This window comes from Nerophis ophidion, linkage group LG13, assembly GCF_033978795.1.
Source record: "Nerophis ophidion isolate RoL-2023_Sa linkage group LG13, RoL_Noph_v1.0, whole genome shotgun sequence".
In the NCBI taxonomy this organism is placed as follows: Eukaryota; Metazoa; Chordata; class Actinopteri; order Syngnathiformes; family Syngnathidae; genus Nerophis; species Nerophis ophidion.
In genome coordinates, this window is record NC_084623.1 from 13,439,503 (window position 1) to 13,460,255 (window position 20,753).

The 20,753-nt window shown below is 37.7% G+C and overlaps 1 protein-coding gene and 1 long non-coding RNA gene across 4 annotated transcripts in view; one reads left to right on the forward strand and one right to left on the reverse strand.

Moving 5' to 3' along the window:
* The window catches only part of spegb (striated muscle enriched protein kinase b), a 112,920-nt gene that overhangs the window by 77,052 nt on the left and 15,115 nt on the right, over positions 1-20,753 (reverse strand). The gene's annotated exons all lie outside the window — the stretch shown is intronic.
* The window catches only part of LOC133564254 (uncharacterized), a 36,747-nt gene continuing 33,445 nt past the window's right edge, over positions 17,452-20,753 (forward strand). The window contains exon 1 of the long non-coding RNA XR_009809258.1: positions 17,452-17,597. This is a non-coding gene — a long non-coding RNA (uncharacterized LOC133564254). The remainder of the gene's footprint in view (positions 17,598-20,753) is intronic.

Sequence of the window (20,753 nt, forward strand, 5' to 3'; positions counted from 1 at the left end):
GCACATGCATCCTCCGCCGTTGCCATTTCTAATACAAAGTAGCGTATAGTTCTAACTTGTATCTTTTAGTAGACTGGATTTGGAAGTGCTCTAAACTACGACATGGCTGACGGGGCGGCGACTTGGCTTGGAGAGGTACGTAGGCCCGTAAATAAAACCGCCCACAAATTCCAAAGAGACTGTCAGAAAGCGGCTTGAAGATGGTATGTAAAAAAAAAAAAATCTATAACCATTCTTGACAAAGCACCACGATTACATGATATATAGAACACAAAAAGGGCTTTTATTGTAGAAAAAAAAAACTTTAATTGATGCAAAGAAAAAAAATGGATCCGAAATTTGGGCCTGTGGAGGGGGGCATGGTCTGTGTGTAAGGACCAGCTTCGAAGACAACGGCAGGTGAGTAGATTGCCCAGCTGGGACTTGTTATCTAATCACCTGTCGCCCTTATAAGAAGCAGCCGGAACGAGACACGGGGTTGGAGATGCTGGTGAGCATGAGAGCGAGAGACAGTTTGCTGAAAATCAAAACCATGCTGCTTTATGAAAATAAAAGACTTGTTACCTCAGACTAAAAGGATCTTTGTGTCAGAATAACACACCCCTTACCTATAACTTTTGTATTGGTGTGAAACTATCTTTATATTATATTAATCAAACTTGAATTTAATTTGATATACATTTTAGACAAAAGTGTTTCATGGGAAATCAATTGTTCAATAATAATTAAAAAAAAAAAAGATCCAAATTTATTATATACATTTGCAAATCTAGCTTATTTCCACCATTTCATACAGTGAATAAAATCAGTTTGTCTACCTTGCAAGATGCGTGCAATAAGGCTGGAGGGTGGTAATGATGTGGAGGGATATTTGCTATTTTATCCTTATCCTTATCAGTGACGGGGCAGAAAGGGGCTGGGATAAGTTAGCGGTCTTTTTTGAGGTAACCAATAACAGCTCGTAAGTTGAGGTAGCATTGCAGTTTAAATAATGTGTTGATATTGCTACACTCTCAAAAACATTCACAATAAATACATGTTTAAAACAAAATTTACAGTTATTCCCTGTGATTTTTATTGGATGATAGCACTCAAAAATTATTGCCAAAAATAATATAAACATTGTTGCCAAAAATAATATAAAACAATGTAGACGTTAATGATCATTTATACAGAAAATCAATAAAAAGGACAAATATAAAAAAAAGTAAGCTTTTAGGTGTTTTTTTTGTTCTTTTTTTTATTTTAATTTTTTAATACATTGGTTTTTAATCTTCATGATTTACTTCAAATTATTACATTATGTATTTATATACATATACATATATTTATTTTTAAATACATTTTGGCCAAAGGGGGCGCATTTCAATTTCTTAAACACACTTGTTGTTACATATGTTGACCAAAGGGGGAGCACTTCAATTTTTTACACAAACTTGTTATTTCATATGTTGACCGGAGGGGGAGCACATTTAAAACCGACACACAGTCGATTAGAAAATTCCCTCTTTTTCGAGACCACCCTAATTTTGATGGATTTCACCACCAGGAGTGCTAATGAGACATTCTCTATTAGATGCAATTGTTTTCCGTATCGGGAGCATGATTTATGTCCTAACTTATTCACCAGTCCTCATATGGAAGGTACTTTTCCTTGTTGATGTCTCAAAAAGGGTAGAAATACAACAACACACACACACACATACTTCATTTAGTATTAAATTGTAGCTTGGGAACTCAATGTCCAAGTATGCTATTCTAGTTCATAGAAAGGATGTTGTAAAGTTTTGAATTATTGGACATATCTTGGTACCATTCATCAAAAATATGAACATTTTAGTCAGTGTGCAAGCAAGCTAAGACACAGTAACTCTAAACCCTGGCAGATTTGAAAGTACGTGCTCAATTGAAATATAACTCCATGTGATTTGTGTTCCTTCTAGAAATACATTTAGAAAAATAAAATCTGCAAAAAAGCAAATCAGCATAACCTGACAGTCAGGGAAATGATGTGCCTTGAGATCATTGCTTCCTTTACGCTTGCCTAAGTACAATTGCCATCAATACATTAATAATGCAGTGGGAGTCATTTGACAGTCACTATTCAGTAAAGTGTGAGAAGCTGTCAAACCAGGTATCAGCATCATCAGTTTTTTGTTGACGCTTTTTTTCTACTCTATGAGCACGCAGAAAACCACCTTGAGTTGGCTTCAAAAAGAATAATAATAATATGTTTTACTTCAGCTTCCGTACTGAACTTAATTCAAAATGAAGACAATCCAAATTATGACCTGAGAAACATCCATCTGGCTCAGATAATTTGCTTTAAACTACAGTGGTGCTGTATGAATTTCATTTTATATTTTATGTATTTTATATATACATATATATATATATATATGTGTGTGTGTAGGTGTGGGAAAAATCACAAGACTACTTCATCTCTACAGATCTGTTTCATGAAGGGTTCCCTTAATCATCAGGAAATTTTAATGGAAGCACTCACATACAATGGTTTATATAGGGCACAGAGTGGGTGGGTACAGGCAGGCGTAGGGGCGTGGTGATTGGCTCATGTGTTACCTAGGAGGTGTGACCGTCTGTGGCGGCATGTTGAAATGATTTCACTGCGCTTGTTGAGGGATGACAGGTCTGGATGATATATAATAAACAGTTTCTCTTTTAAGCATAGGTTGCATCTTTTATTACTACTGTTGTAAGGTGTGCTGGATGCAAGAATTTGCCATGTTATTGAACATTCAACATTATTGTATTTGAGGTTCCAAATGTGCTTGCTGAGTTCTGTAGAATTCCGCAAAGTCTGGTTTCTAAAAGAGGCCTTGTAATTATTCCATCTGGTTTTAAACGCTCCTTCGGTTAATCCTACGTACGTGTCGGATGTGTTAATGTCCTTGCGTGTTACCTTTGATTGGTAAACGACGATGTTTGTAAGCACCCCCCGTTGAGAGGGCAATCAGGTTTCATATATATATATATATATATAGGCTTATACATCTATATGTGTACATATTATACATATATTAAAATAATGGATGTATAATTCATATAAACGAATATTAACAGTATGTAAAAGTTCAACTTCTACCTTGTTTCCTTCCGTGACAACCTCCCTAAATTGTGTAATCAATCACAAATATCAAGGAGCTAAAATGCGCCAAACATGGATACGTGTGGGGAATGTTTTGCATTTTTCCCATCTTGCCTCGTAATGGATTTGAATGGGTGTCATTTTTACTTTTTTTTGTAGTGTGTGGACATTTTTTTATAATGTCAACACATTTAATTTTGTGTGTTTTTTTTTTTTTGTTTTTGTTTTTTTTGTCAGCATGACTAGGGATGGTTGTTTGTATTGGCTCAAATGAGTAAATACTGTGCTCAGCTCCAGAGCATAATTTAAAGTCATTGACCTGAATTACTCACATTTTCCACTAGACAGCAGGAGCATCTAAATTGTCAGACTATTAAAAGAATACAATCTCTTTGTGAGATAGATTCCTTGTGAAACTCATAACAGTCTCATGGGCCAAATTGAAAACGTAAAGATGTAGACGAGCACCCCTTTGGACACCTCTGCCATATATGGACAATCCAGTGCGAAAAACGTCACAGGTTATTGCAAATTCTAAACTGCTCGTTTTGGTGGAAATATGGTTTGATTTCAAATTTTTGGGACTTATGCAGATCCCAAATACACAGCAGCTGGCAGCAATTGGTAAGAAAAGTTGGTTTTGCATAATAGGGCTCCTTTAAATATGCATAACTAGGGGTTATCACTCAGAAATATCAAGCAACTAAATTGCGCCAAACATGGATATGTGTGGAGAGTACTTTGCATTTTTCCCATCATGCTTTGTAATGGATTTGAATGGTTGTCATTTTTATTTTTTTTGTAGTGTATTGACATTTTTTATAATGTCCACACATTTCAGTGAGCAGTTTGTGTTATTTGTGACTATGTCGTTTGCCTTTTTTTTTTGCACCATGACTAGGGAAGGTTGTTTGCATTGGGTCAAATGAGTAAATACTGTGCTCAGCTCCAGAGCAGAATTTAAAGTCATTGACCTGAATTACTCACATTGTCCACTAGATAGCAGCAGCATCTAAATTGTCAGACTATTAAAATAATTCAATCTCCTTGTGAGATAGATTCCTTATGAAACTCACAACAGTCTCATGGCCCAAATTGAAGACGTAAAGATATAGACAGGCAACACTTTGGACACCCCTGCCATGTATGAACAATCCAGTGCAAAAAACGTCACAGGTTTCTGCAAATTCCAAACAGCTCATTTTGGTAGAAATATGGTTTGATTTCGAATTTTCGGGACTTATGCAGATCCCAAATACAATTTTTTTTTGTAATCTGTTGACATTTTTTATAATGTCCACAAATTTCAGTGAGCAGTTTGTGTTATTTGTCACTATGTCGTTTGACTTTTTTTTGGCACCATGACTAAGGAAGGTTGTTTGCATTGGGTCATATGAGTAAATACTGTGTACAGTTCCACAGCATAATTTAGGGTCATTGACTCGAATTACTCATGTTATCCACAGGATGGTAGCGGCATCTAAATTGTCAGACTACTAAAAGAATTCAATCTTCTTGTGGGTTAGATTCCTTATTAAACTCATAACAGTCTGATGGGCCAAATTGAAAACGTAAAGATGTAGACGAGCACCCCTTTGGACACCTCTGCCATAAATGGACAATCCAGTGCGAAAAACGTCACAGGTTTTTGCAGATTCCAAACAGCTCGTTTTGGTGGAAATATGGTTTGATTTCAAATTTTTGGGACTTATGCAGATCCCAAATACACAGCAGCTGGCAGCAATAGGTAAGAAAAGTTGGTTTTGCATAATAGGGCTCCTTTAAATATGCATAACTATGGGTTATCAATCAAAAATATCAAGCAACTAAAATGCGCCAAACATGGATATGTGTAGAGAGTGTTTTGCATTTTCCCATCATGCTTTGTAATGGATTTGAATGGTTGTCATTTTTATTTTTTTTGTAGTGTATTGACATTTTTTATAATGTCCACACATTTCAGTGAGCAGTTTGTGTTATTTGTGACTATGTCGTTTGCCTTTTTTTTTTTTGCACCATGACTAGGGAAGGTTGTTTGCATTGGGTCAAATGAGTAAATACTGTGCTCAGCTCCAGAGCAGAATTTAAAGTCATTGACCTGAATTACTCACATTGTCCACTAGATAGCAGCAGTATCTAAATTGTCAGACTATTAAAAGAATACAATCTCCTTGTGAGATAGATTCCTTATGAAACTCACAACAGTCTCATGGGCCAAATTGAAGACCTAAAGATATAGACGGGCACCACTTTGGACACCCCTGCCATGTATGGACAATCCAGCGCAAAAAATGTCATAGGTTTCTGCAAATTCCAAACAGCTCATTTTGGTAGAAATATGGTTTGATTTCAAATTTCCGGGACTTATGCAGATCCCAAATACAATTTTTTTTTGTAATCTGTTGACATTTTTTATAATGTCCACAAATTTGTATGTGACTATATCGTTTGACTTTTTTTTTTTTGCGCCATGACTAGGGAAGGTTGTTTGCATTGGGTCATATGAGTAATACTGTGTACAGTTCCACAGCATAATTTAGGGTCATTGACTCGAATTACTCATGTTGTCCACAGGATAGTAGCGGCATCTAAATTGTCAGACTACTAAAATAATTCAATCTTCTTGTGGGTTAGATTCCTTATTAAACTCATAACAGTCTCATGGGCCAAATTGAAGACGGGCACCTCTTTGGACACCCCTGCCCTATATCAGAATCAGAATCAGAAATACTTTATCAATCCTCGAGGGGAAATAAACATTTTCAGCACATATGGACATATATTTGCAAATTCCAAACAGCTCGTGTTGGCGGACGTATGGTTTGATTTAAAATTTCCAGGACTTATGCAGATCCCAAATACACAGCAGCTGGCACCAATAGGTAAGAAAAGTTGGTTTTGCATAATAGGGCTCCTTTAAATATGCATAACTAGGGCTTATACACTGAAAATTAGTACAGTCAGTTTTAAAGAAATACATTATCAGTAAGTCCGGAGCATTTCATAAAGACCAAGTTCAAATCAGTTAAACAGCAACAAAAATTCAAATTCCACTTGCCTGATTATTACTTTCATGGTGTATCCCCAGCTCTTTTTTTTATTTATTTTTTTTAGTTTTTGCCTTCGCTTACCGTCGGCTACAGGGACTTCCCCAGCATTCGGAGGGGATTCCAAGTCCAAAAACAAGCCAAAAACCCCTCTATGAACATACTGGCGGGTATTTTCTGGTGTTAAAAAACAATTTGCACGAAGCAGGATTCAATTCCAACGCTCAGAGAGAATAAAGACACTTGATCCATTATGTAACAAGTTCCACCTCAGACCCTCGGCGGTTCTTCCGGGAGGATCCGTTCGGGGGGGTGGGTGAAAAGTATCGACAATTAGCCTCCGTCCGCGCGTGGAAATTGTCTGTTGAATGCATATCATCTACTCTGAAGGAGCACCCCCGCCAGTCCACCCGGCGCCCAGCAACGGCGTGAGCATCATCTCGCTGGGTTCCACCCAACAGGCAGCACATCAATAGGCAGAAGAAAAAAACAGTGGGAGTGAGCCAGCCCTCCTGGGATCAGTGCTCTTCAGCATTGGTTGACATTTTTCATGTTTTCCTATCGCCATGCGTCCAATTCCGCGGCTGGTGTGTGTTGTCAGCGAGCGAGTTTGGGTAGGGGGGGGGGGGGGGGGGGGACGTCGCTGCAAAAGCTGCACGGAGCTCCACTGCATTGCCGTTTCATTTCCAAGAAGATGATGGTTACATAGACTGACTGCCGCACACCACCTTTGTATCGACCACTATCGATTTGGGAATACCGTATTTCCTTGAATTGCCGCCGGGGCGCTAATCAATTTAGATTAGATTAGATTAGATTAGATAGTACTTTATTTATTCCGTCAGGAGAGTTCCTTCAGGAAAATTGAAATTTTCAGCACAATCCCATTCAAGATCAGACAAACATTACAGGGAGACAGAACAGGATCGCTGACGGGTCTGCCGGCTTCCAGCGCCCCTTACAAAAAAGATGAGTTACAGGTAAACAAGGAGGGAGGGGGAATGGGAGAAAAAAATAGAAGTTTAAAATAAAATAAAAAAATCAGTCTTAGCCTGTGCCCTGGAGAGGGGGTGCAGACTGAGGCCAAGGGAAAAAAACAACAACTCATAGCCATAGAACACATCCCTCTTACATGTGTGTAAGAGGGAAACATCAAACATCAAAGAACACATTGGACATTAAAGACATTAAAGCAGCAGATACAACCATACACTCCTACATACAGCTATGAATAAAAAGTAAAAGAAACATATCCACTGTGGTGGCCTCTGCGGTGTTCCACGCCATCGTCCACTGGGGTGGAGGGAGCATGGCCAGAGACAGGAGCAGACCCAACAAAGCAACCAAGACAGCCGACTCTACTCTCGGCCAGTGTCCAGTCCGCATGGATGAGCGATGATACGTCCAAGGTGACTGAGGTGTCCGACACCTGCTCACCCAGCCAAGACACCGCAAAGACTCTCCGTCCCAGCACTCATTGTTAGCTCCGCAGCCCTGTCCCCTCATCCGCATCTCCTCCGGTCCCTCCAAACCGACTCCGGTGTGGCAAAGACCCTGCAGCTGGTCTCCATGGCCAAAAGGCTCCCGGGAGGCGGATCCAGAAGTCCACAAAAAAAGCACCACAGAGGTCACGAAAGTGCCACCCTCTTGTCACACAGTCCCAAAGCGTCCCGGACCAAAAGGCAAGAAAATATAATAAAACATGAAAACAAGAGGGAAACACAAAAAGATGACACAAGAGCACAGAGCTCCTGCCAACAGAATCCACTACAGCAGCGCCATCTTGGAAAAAAAAAAAACATCTTCTCACTCAAAGACATGCGGTAAAAGTAAGCATGCGCTAATTATTTTAAAAACCTCTTCTCACCCCGGCACTTACCAAAGGCATGCAGTAAAAATTTGAGTGTGATGTAAGGTTGGACCTTAAATCCTACTGAATAGCTCTTAATCTTCTTCCCTTTATGCAATTTCAAATTACCGGTATTGAAATCAGCCTCATCCATTTTGAAAATGATGACAGGGGAAGTGTCACTCGTGACGTCCCGAGTTTGACCAGGCGGTAATTCAAGGCAGGCGCATACTACAGTGGGGCAAAAAAGGATTTAGTCAGCCTCCCACTTCAAATGATGACAGAGGTCTGTAATTTTCATCATAGCTACACTTCAACTGTGAGAGACAGAATGTGAAAAAAAAATCCAGGAATTCACATTGTAGGAATTTTAAAGAATTTATTTGGAAATTTTTCGTGGAAAATAAGTATTTGGTCAACCATTCAAAGCACTCACTGATGGAAGGTTTTACTTGGCCCCATTCATTCTTTCCTTAACACGGATCAATCGTCCTGTCCCCTTAGCAGAGAAACAGCCCCAAAGCATGATGTTTCCACCCCCATGCTTCACAGTAGGTATGGTGTTCTTGGGATGCAACTCAGTATTCTTCTTCCTCCAAACACGACGAGTTGAGTTTATACCACAAAGTTTTATTTTGGTTTCATCATTCTCCCAATCCCCTGCTGTATCATCCATGTTTCCATTTTGGTATAAACTCCACTCGTCGTGTTTGGAGGAAGAAGAATACTGAGTTGCATCCCAAGAACACCACACCTACTGTGAAGCATGGGGGTGGAAACATCATGAGCCATGACACTTATTTGTAAGTGTCATGGCTCAAAAAAGAATAATGAACTAAAATCAATGGTGTTATTAGTCATTGACTTTTTTAAGGCTTCAATTATTATATAATCTCAAATATACCAATACAATATACATAAATTCTCAGATTTTTCAGTCTGCGGCCCTAAGTGGAAAAATTTTGGACAGCCCCGCTGTAAGTCTTTGCTGTCCTCCAGCATTCTGTTTTTGTTTACTTTGCAGCCCGTTCAGATTTAGCTTCGTTTTGCATAGCCATCCCTAAGCTTCAATGCCTTTTCTTAGCAGCACTTGCCTTTCGTTTAAATTTTTACCTGCACCCTGCCTTCCGCCATTGTCTGCATATTGTGACCATGACAAACGGTGTTCCCGACATCTACAAAGCAATTAGCTACCTGCTGCCACCTGCTGATATGAAAGAGTATCACACTGTTACTCTGCCAATCTCTAGATAGCACAGACACTCAACAACGTATTATAATGACTGGTTTGCAGAAAATATTTTCAAAGTTGTCGACATGCTGTTTGCGTGAACTACTGGCTCTATTTTTTTATCTATTCGCTCATTTTAAACTCACTCCTGTTACTTTCAGCCCTTTTACTCAAACGAGTCAACCTCAGTTTAAAAAGCGTTTTACAAAAATTCAATACATGGGCCCTGTAATGATTTTAATCTTATTCATTTATTGATCGGATTCATCGCTAGACAGGTGATTAGATAAAAAGGCCCAGGTGGGCCTTCTATGCACTTGCAGGCCCGCAGGCCACGCCCCCCTCCACACATGCCTAAAAAAAACTCATTAATTAACTAGCGTATGTTCCACATACACTTTATTTAAGACGTGGCAGTCACCAGACAGACTTTACTAGAATCATTACATGCATTTAAGTGTGTCATAAATGTTTATAGCATTTCACTACTGAAATGAATGCGCTTGCGTTTAACAATCGCCAGGTTATTTGTGCTGCTTAAAGACCACAACATTCAGTTTTTATTTCCAGACCACGCCTGGTACATGGCTCCAGATCCTTTGTTTCAGTTTGTAGCCAAGTTCAGTTACTGTGCTTACACGCTTGACCAAACTAACTGCACCGAGGAGGAAAACAAGCTAGACTTGAATTAAAAAGAACCAAAGAGTGTGAACTAGTGATGGGTCAGACGATACTGAAGCAGCAATGCTTTATCAAACACGAGTCCCTCGATGCTTCTGATTAATTTTTTTTTGTATCCCCAAAGTCCGTTGCTATAGTTATTTGCTATTGTGCTCAAGTTAGACTTTTGTATCTGTGCAAGGACGAAACTTCTTGTCTGAGGTGTGGCCTCAGCCGCAGATGTTATCTTTGTTTTAGCCCGCTAACAGCCAAGGACTTCAAGGACCTCAACGAAGATAAGACGACAGCACGCAGACCAAGCAGAGACAAGGCGAAATCACAAGTCACCTGCACATTCCGTCACGTACTGTGCGTCCTGGACCTGCTTCTGCATAATATATGTGACCACTCGTTTTAGAGCCGGCCTCAGTGATGTTGACTGTGGAACTCCTGAAAAAATAGAGGGACGCGGGAGCTGAACCTTAGAGCCTAGGGCGAGACTGTGACTAAGTGTGCAGCGCCATGCGTTCTCCTCATGAGCTAAATTGAACTGTGTATCTGCATGGTTCCTTGCTTCTTGTCTGTTTATTAGATGTCGTCAGTGTTTGAACCTTACACGACTTTACTTAAATCCGCAACCAAGCAGCATCTCCTCATCCGTGGCTCACCAGTGCAACAGCAACACCAGAAATGTGTCCCGGGAATAACTAAAGTTCCTTGGGTGAATAAAGTAAACTCTCTACACCGGTATGTTTTAGCGCTTTCATGGCGAGTTTACTGACAGTTTTACTCAAGAACTTTACACTACTTTATATTATAAATGGCAACAGCGGAAGATGAATGTCCCATAACAAGAAGATAGAGAAAAAGAAGAAGCTTATTGACTATGGCGTCGGACACGTGCAAATTTTCAGGACTTATGCAGATCCCAAATGCAGATCAGCAGGTACCAGAAGGTAAGAAAAGTTGCTTTTGCATAATATTGCAAAACAAAATGCCAAATAATATGTCTTACCTTATACACACCAGAATAATACTCGTCTGTTGAAGCACGATACAATCCATAAAGCGATGCGGCTTCATAGTTTACCAAAGTCGTACTAAAACATTTTGATGGATTTTTGAGCACCAAGTGTAATGTTCTATATTTTCAATGAACATATAAAATGTTGGTGTTGTTTACGTGGGTCTTATTGCAGTCTACACTTAACTCTTATGTTTGACTGCCATCATATCGCAGTCTTACTTATATCCGTCAGTGAACTCGCCATGAAAGCACTAAAACGTAGCTGTATAGTGAGTTAACATTATTCACCTAAAGGAACTTTAGTTATTAGAGTTCTGGTCGGACGGTTTTCACGGGACACATTTCCGGCTCATTGTTTTTTTCCGGATGAAAAGAATCTGCTCAGTTATTGATTTAAGTAAAGTCTGAATGTCATTAAAACAGTTAGCTCCATCTTTTGACACTTTTTCCACTCCCTGTCCTTGCACGCTACACCGCTACAACAAAGATGACGGTGAGAAGACGCTGCCGTAGGTGAGCCACATAAAAAAGGCCGCTCACAAAACGGAGCATCCGGAAGCGACTGTCAGAACGCGGCTTGAATATGATCTGTATAACATAATCTATGCAACATTTTGACCAAAGAACCACCATTACATGTTATGTAGACTAGTGGTCCCCAACCTTTTTGTAGCTGCGGACCGGTCACCGCTTGATGTTTTGTTTTTTGTTTTGTTTTTTTGTCATGAAAAAGGGAGGTTTTTTGAGTTGGTGCACTAATTGTAAGTGTATCTTGTGTTTTTTATGTTGATTTAATAAAAACTATTCTAAAAATAATAAAATAATAAATAAATAATAAATAAATAAATGTATAAAAATTCTTCTGCGGCCCGGTACCAATCGTGCCCGGTGGTTGGGGACCACTGATGTAGACCACAAGGAAGTGTTTTCCATTTTGAAAAATAATAATAACATGACTGTGACGTTTGGCTAGCATCGTGGTGCGGGATGCGTTCTCTCGTGGATGCAGCGGAATGGACACAGCGTGAAGGTAAGAAAAGATTTATTCATCACTAAAGAACAAACTAAAAACAGAAACACTTGCACGAAGGCACCATTAAAAAAAACAACTGAACTAGCATGGGAGCTAGAAAGAACTGAAAGCGCTAGCATGTGAGCTAGGTACAAACAAAGGAATAGCGTGGAAGCTAACAAATACAAAGAGTCTTTTACCACAATGCGGGATAGCGACGTCACCTGTTGCATCGAAGGCAAGTTTTACACTGCGAGGCCGAATGGCCAACCAAGGCAGGCTTAAATAGGGAGGTAATCAAAAAGCAGGTACGCGTGAGAAACACAAGGCAGGTGACACAAATACGTAACCAAGCAACGGAACAAAACTGGAAGTGCCACCAGGAACTAAGGAAGTCAAATATCAAACAGGTATACAAAACAGAACAAAACTAGAATATGCCAGGATCCGAGTAGCGGATCATGACAATGACTCCTTTAATGCACCCTATAATCTGGTGCGCCTTTTATATGAAAAAATATCAAAAATAGACCATATGTCTGCGCCCTATGGTCCGGAAAATACGGTAATTTAATTCACAGATCAAAAGAAATGACTTTTTTAATTCAGCAGATGGATTATATCAGTGCAGTGTCAATACAGGTAGTGAGTGAGCCACATACTCATTGAGGCAATATTTTCCCAGCACCAGTGTGAACAGCAGACTATGACTCGATGTGGATTAAAACGCGGCTTTGGTCCGCACCAGAACACAATTCTCCTTTACATCGGCCCTTGAAGGTAGCTTTAAGCGCACTCCTGGAGTTTATTAATGTTAGCAATCCAGAGCTGAGGGGGGATTTTCACAGCGTCAATGGAGCTTCACCTGTTGACTCAGATTCATGGCCCTGGAGGAATAAACCTGAGGATGGTGTCCAAACACCTTGGAGAGGAGCCCGGGCCTGGAGCAACACCGACTTATTGGACCTCACCAACAAGTGGAATTGCCAGACACAATATATATCGCAATATCCTCATGAGGAAAGACAGCGTTTGAAAGCATTCCACTTTTGTGTGAAGCAGGGATACACTATTTATTTCCAAACAAGTACATACTGTCGCGGCTTCAATTTTGTGCTTCGATAACTTTGCTGCTGCATTTTCCTCAACCCTGCGAACAATATGTTTCATTACATAACAGACGCATTATTTCTTTTTTTTTTAAATACCGAGTCAGCAGAGTTACTCAAACACAAAATTGAAGTCCCTCGGAAAAACCCTTTGGCAAGAGTGTACACTCTGTTCTTCCTGCGTTGTTGTGATTCTGTCGTTTTTTGTTGATTCATCGGAGAATACCAATCAGCGGACGCCTTAAAATGTGTGAATAAGAAAATAAAGTTCAAGAGGATGGAGGAAAAATGTCACCTTGGAGGCGTCTACAATGGAGAATAACTAAAAATTAACATAATTTAAATATTACGTCTGAATTTTTTAAATATACATAAAATGAAATGTAAATAAAACAGTAATAAAAAAATAATATTTATTAAAAAATATATGAAATATATTTTATGTACAGTATTTTAATATATTAAAATAAATAGATTATTATATATATATACATATGTAATAAAAATATATAAAATAGTAAGAAAAAAACAATAAAATAGAATATATGTATATATATACATATATATATATATATATATTAAATAAAAAATATGTAAAAAATATATAAAATATATTTAATTTTTTTAATATATTAAAATATATAATAATAAATATATTATTATATATACAAATAGAATAAAAACATGAAATAGTGAGAAAATAACAAAATAGAATATATATATATATATGCATATATATATATATATATATATATCTCTATATATTCTATTTTATTGTTATTTTTATAACGATAAAATAGAACATATATATATATATGTTCTATTTTATTGTTATTTTCTCACTATTTTATCTATTTTTATTATATATGTATATATATAATAATGTATTTATTATTATATATTTTAATATGTTAAAATATGTTTTATATATGTTTTATATATTTTTTATTTAATATGTATTTATTTATAACTGTTTTATTTAGATGTAATTTTATGTATATTTAAAAAAATTGTAATGTAATATTTAGATTATGTAAATTTTTAGTAACTATATATATATATATATAAATATATATATATATATATATATGTGGCGACTTGTCCAGGGTGTACCCTGCCTTCCGCCCGATTGTAGCTGAGATAGGCGCCAGCGCCCCCCGCGGCCCCGAAAGGGAATAAGCGGTAGAAAATGGATGGATGGATATATATATATATATATATATATATATATATATATATATATATATATATATAAATATAGTGTGTGTGTGTGTGTGTGTGTGTGTGTATTACAGAGACCCAAGGCCATAGTTGCAAATGTAATTGGGCCAGGGCATTGACTAAATAGCCCTCTAATTAGTGACCGGGCAACAGGTGAGTGTCCCGAACACTAACCAGAGGCAGGTGAGTGCAATCTGCTTTCATGGCAACTGAAACGTAAATAGACTATGATCCGGGCAGCGGGTCATAACAAGTATAGAGAACATATTCACCATTAATTGGTTGCTTATTAAAGTAACAAATACTCAATTTAGAGTTAACATATAAGGGTTGGGGTTACTAATAAGCAATAATTCTGAGGTTATTGAGGGAAGACTCTTAGTTAATAGCTTACTGGTTGTATAATAAGGCCATGCAGAATAAGGCATTAATAAGTACTTAATAATGACAAATTAAGAGCCAGTATGTTACTAATGTGCATGTTAATAGGCTACTAATTAATGGTGAATACGTGTTCCCCATACTAAAGTGTAACCAAAAATTATATCAAAATAAAATTTCAGTATGTTATTTATGTAATTTAATCATTTTCCTCGACTGATGTTCTAAAATATCATGTGCTTTATTTTGTACATATGTAGCATCATCTACAAAGATGCAAATAATTGCTATAGCGACATCCAGTGGACACATTTAGAACAGCAGTTTCTTTCGTTTAAAAAAGTCAGGTTAATTTGTGTACTTCAATCCAATCCACTTTATTTGTATAGCACATTTAAACGACATAAATGTTTCCAAAGTGCTGCACAACAATATTAAAAACAATATTCAAATATCCTTAACTCCACCAATGACTGAATAAAAAATAATAACAAAAAAATATTTGAAAAAATAAATATGATTAAAAACGATTTTAAAGGGTAAAACCAATTAAAACAATAAATAAAGAATGAATAAAAAAATCCATCCATCCATTCCATCCATTTTCTACCGCTTATTCCCTTTGGGGGTTGTTGGGGGGCGCTGGTGCCAATCATAATTTAAATTAAAAAGACCTAGCTGTCCACGGGTAAATTTTTATAATTCAATCCAATCCAATCCACTTTATTTGTATAGCACATTTAAACGACATAAAATTTTCCAAAGTGCTGCACAACAATATTAAAAACAATATTCAAATATCCTTAGCTCGACCAATGACTGAATAAAAAAATAATAATAAAAAATAATAGAAGAACAGACTGGAGGGGCAGCTGATGGTGACCTTCTATCGCTCGGCTGTGGAGAGCCTGCTGACGTACTGCATAACAGTGTGGTACGCCAGCTGCACTGAAGCAGACAAACAGAGGGTCATAAAGTCTGCACAAAAAATCATCGGCTGTCCCCTGCCCTACCTGAAGGACTTACACAACTCCCGTTGCCTCAACAGAGCACAAAACATTACCAAGGACAGCACACCTGCTACCATCAGGCAGGCGCTACAGGTGCATCAGAGCCAGAACAAACAGGCTCAGAGACAGCTTCTTTCCCAAAGCTGTCACCATGTTGAACTCTAACTTAAAATAATAATAATTCACCCCTTTACAATATCAGACCCTAATACCCTACTGTTCAATACTACCCTTTGAGTGCAATACGTCCGACACTGATTGTTATTTATTACTTCGGTACTCTTGTCTTGTTCTGTATATTGTACAGTATTTTGTATTTCTGTAGTGTTTTGTATATTGTACAGAATTGCTTATTATTTTTATTGGATAGTAGTCTGTTTATTTCAATTGTTAGTTTTTCCTTATTACCTCTTATGTCATTTATTTTACCCCATATTTGTTCCCACAACCGCACCTTAAGTTGGAGTCTTTAATCTCGTTATATGCAAATATAATGACAATAAAGTTCATTCGATTCTATTCTATTCTATTCTATTCTATTCTATTCTATTCTAGTAAAAAATCTATGAAAATAAAATAAATATGATAAAAAACGGGCTTCACAGTGGCAGAGGGGTTAGTGCGTCTGCCTCACAATACGAAGGTACTGCAGTCCTGGGTTCAAATCCAGGCTCGGGATCTTTCTGTGTGGAGTTTGCATGTTCTCCCCGTGAATACGTGGGTTCCCTCCGGGTACTCCGGCTTCCTCCCACCTCCAAAGACATGCACCTGGGGATAGGTTGATTGGCAACACTAAATTGGCCCTAGTGTGTGAATGTGAGTGTGAATGTTGTCTGTCTATCTGTGTTGGCCCTGCGATGAGGTGGCGACTTGTCCAGGGTGTACCCCGCCTTCCGCCCGATTGTAGCTGAGATAGGCGCCAAAAGGGAATAAGCGGGAGAAAATGGATGGATGGATGATTAAAAACGATTTTGAAGTGTAAAACCAATTAAATGGGGACGGCATGGCGCAGTGGTAGAGTGGCTGTGCGCAACACGAGGGTCCCTGGTTCAATTCCCACCTAGTACCAACCTCGTCACGTCCGTTGTGTCTTTGAGCAAGACACTTCACCCTTGCTCCTGATGGGTGCTGGTTAGCGCCTTGCATGGCAGCTCCCTCCATCAGTGTGTGAATGTGTGTGTGAATGGGTAAATGTGGAAGTAGTGTCAAAGCGCTTTGAGTACCTTGAAGGTAGAAAAGCGCTATACAAGTACAACCCATTTATCATTTATTTAAAACAATAAATAAAAAATAAAAATAATTTAAATTAAAAAAAAAAACTCATCCCATCGGGCAGAATAAAAGCTGTCCGCGGGCCTGATCAGTCCCTCGGGCCGTACGTTTGACACCCCTGATCTAAAAGGTCCCCAAGTGCCATCCATCCATCCAATTCTACCACTTTTTCCCTTTGAGGTGGCGGGGGGCGCTGGTGCCTATCTCAGCTACAATCGGACAAGTCGCCACCTCATCACAGGGGGTCCCCAAGTGGCCCGCAAAAGTATTGCATCGAAATGGGCTTTTTTGGCCATGTGATGGAAGAACGTATTGTTACATCGCACATTCTGATCAGTTGAAGGGAACAAAAACAGGGGACGAAATTAGCGCTGATGTCTTCCCGTGAAACAGGAGAGGCGCGGGGCGGCTAACATCCCAAAAATCTAAGGCCTGGCACATTCCGCTCTATAAATAACCCGGGAGTCGGTGGACGAGGGTGCAGCCAAGAGAGACTTTGGAAGTGGAAGAGAGAGACAGAGAGAGAAGGGAAATGTTTAGGCAGCATTGAGTGATGGGACAGCTGTAAACCAAGCACATGGCAACTCGGTCCTGTGCTGAATCAAACTGAAGGTTAATGTGAAGAAAACTTTGGAGTCACTTTTGCAGCCTGGCTGGAGAAATTAGAAGGTGAGCTGGGTTTGGGATTCGCATTTTATGCCTCGTAGGAAGCTGGGGCCGTTATGTTAAAGCAGGGACCGGCAACCCACAATGTTGAAAAAGCCGTATCGGACCAAAAATAAAAAATAAAAATAAAAAAAATCTGTCTGGAGCCACAAAAAGTTATGATGAAGGCAACACATAATGTTAGTGTCTATATTAGCTATATTAGCCTACTATCAAAATGACTTTAAAAGTCTTATATAAGTGTTATAATGAAGGCACCACATAATGTTAGTGTCTATATAAGCCTACTATTAAAATGACTTTAAAAGTCTTATATAAGTGTTATAATGAAGGCAACACATAATCAATCAATCAATGTTTATTTATATAGCCCTAACTCACTAGTGTCTCAAAGGGCTGCACAAACCACAACAACATCCTTGGTGCAGCCCACATAAGGGCAAGGAAAACTCACCCCCAGTGGGACGTCGGCGACAGGGACAATGATGACTATGAGAAACCTTGGAGAGGACCGCATATATGGTCAAAGTGTCTATATTAGCTAAAATAGCCTACTATCAAAATGACTTTAAACGCCTTATAAAAGTGTTATAATGAAGGCAACACATGAAATTAGTGTCTATTATAGCTATACTAGTCTACTATCAAAATTACTTTAAAAGTATTTTATAAGTGTTATGATGAAAGCTACACATGATGAAAGTGTCTATATTAGCTAAAATAGCCTACTATCAAAATGACTTTAAACACCTTATAAAAGTGTTATAATGCAGGCAACACATGAAATTAGTGTCTATATTAGCTATATTAGCCTACTATCAAAATGCCTTTAAAAGTTTTTTATAAGTGTTATAATGAAGGCAACACATGAAGTTAGTGTCTATATTAGCTATAGTAGCCTACTATCAAAATTACTTTAAACGTTTTATATAGGTGTAATAATGAAGGCAACACATGCTGTTAGTGTCTATATTAGCCTACTATCAAAATGACTTTAAAAGTATTTTATAAGTGTTATGATGAAGGCTACACATGATGAAAGTGTCTATATTAGCTAAAATAGCCTACTATCAAAATGACTTTAAAAGTCTTCTGTAAGTGTTATAATGAAGGCAACACATGATGTCAGTGTCTATATTAGCTATAATAGCCTACTTTTAAAATGACTTTAAAAGTCTTATAAAAGTGTTATAATGAAGGCAACACACTAAAATAGTGTCTATATTAGCTATATTAGCCTACTATCAAAATGACTTTAAAAGTCTTATATAAGTGTTATAATGAAGGCAACACATTGTCAATCAATCAATCAATGTTTACTTATATAGCCCTGAATCACTATTGTCTCAAAGGGCTGCACAAACCACAACGACATCCTCGGTGTAGCCCACATAAGGGCAAGGAAAACTCACCCCAGTGGGACAATGATGACTATGAGAAACCTTGGAGAGGACCGCATATATGGGCAACCCCCACCTACCCCCACAGGGGACCGAAAGCAATGGATGTCGAGCCGGTCTAACATGATACTGTGAAAGTTCAATCCATAGTGGTTCCAACACAACCGTGAGAGTCCAGTCCAAAGTGGATCCAACACAGTAGCGAGAGTCCAGTCCATAGTGGAGCCAACAGGAAACCATTCCAAGCGGAGGCGTATAATGTTAGTGTCTATACAAGCCTACTATCAAAATGACTTTAAATGTCTTATAAAAGTGTTATAATGAAGGCAACACATAATGTTAGTGTCTATATTAGCTATAGAAGCCTACTATCAAAATGACTTTAAAAGTTTTATATTAGTGTTATAATGAAGGCAACACATAGTGTTAGTGTCTATATTAGCCTACTGTCAAAAAGATTTTAAAAGTTTTATATAAGTGTTATGATGAAGGCAACACATGATCAAAGTGTCTATGTTAGCTAAAATAGCCTACTATTAAAATGACTTTAAAAGTATTTTATAAGTATTATAATGAGGGCAACACATGATGTTAGTGTCTATTTTAGCCTACTATCAAAATGACTTTAAATGTCTTATAAAAGTGTTATGATGAAGGCTACACATGATGAAAGTGTCTGTATTAGCTAAAATAGCCTACTATCAAAATGATTTTAAAAGTCTTATATTAGTGTTATAATGAAGGCAACACAATATGTTAGTGTCCATCTCAGCCTACTATCAAAATGACTTTAAAAGTCTTATATAAGTGTTATGATGAAGGCAACACATGATCAAAGTGTTTATATTAGCTAAAAAAAGCCCACTATCAAAATGACTTTAAAAGTCTTCTGTAAGTGTTATAATGAAGGCAACACATGATGTCAGTGTCTATATTAGCTATATTAGCCTACTATTTAAATGACTTTAAAAGTCTTATAAAAGTGTTATAATGAAGGCAACACACTAAATTGGTGTCTATATTAGCTATATTAGCCTACTATCAAAATGACTTTAAAAGTCTTATATAAGTGTTATAATGAGGGCAACACATGATGTTAGTGTCTATATTAGCCTACTATTAAAATTACTTTAAAAGTATTTTATAAGTGTTATAATGAAGGCTACACATGATGAAAGTGTCTATATTAGCTAAAATAGCCTACTATCAAAATTACTTTAAACGCCTTATAAAAGTGTTATAATGCAGGCAACACACTAAATCAGTGTCTATATTAGTTATATGAGCCTACTATCAAAATGACTTTAAAAGTCTTATATGAGTGTTATAATGAAGGCAACACATGATGTTAGTGTCTATATTAGCTATATTAGCCTACTATCAAAATGACTTTAAAAGCCTTACATAAGTGTTATAATGAAGGCAACACGTGATGTAAGTGTCTATATTAGCTATAATAGCAAACAGTGTCGAGATGGTCACTTGAAAGAGCGGCTTATTTACAAAGCTAAATTAAGCGAGAAAAATCCAGCCAATAAAATAGAAATCCAATAAACCCACAACACATCTCATCTGCTTACATAAACTTAATGTACTTTCAAAATGATAATGCTTTGACCTAAAATAGGGTCGGAATTGTTTAAAGATGTTATTTACCAATATGTGAGGTTTTTTTTGCATTTGCATTTATTAAGAAACATTTTATTACATTTTATTTGACGCAAAAAACTCTCACTCTATGGGGGTAAAATAACTGTAA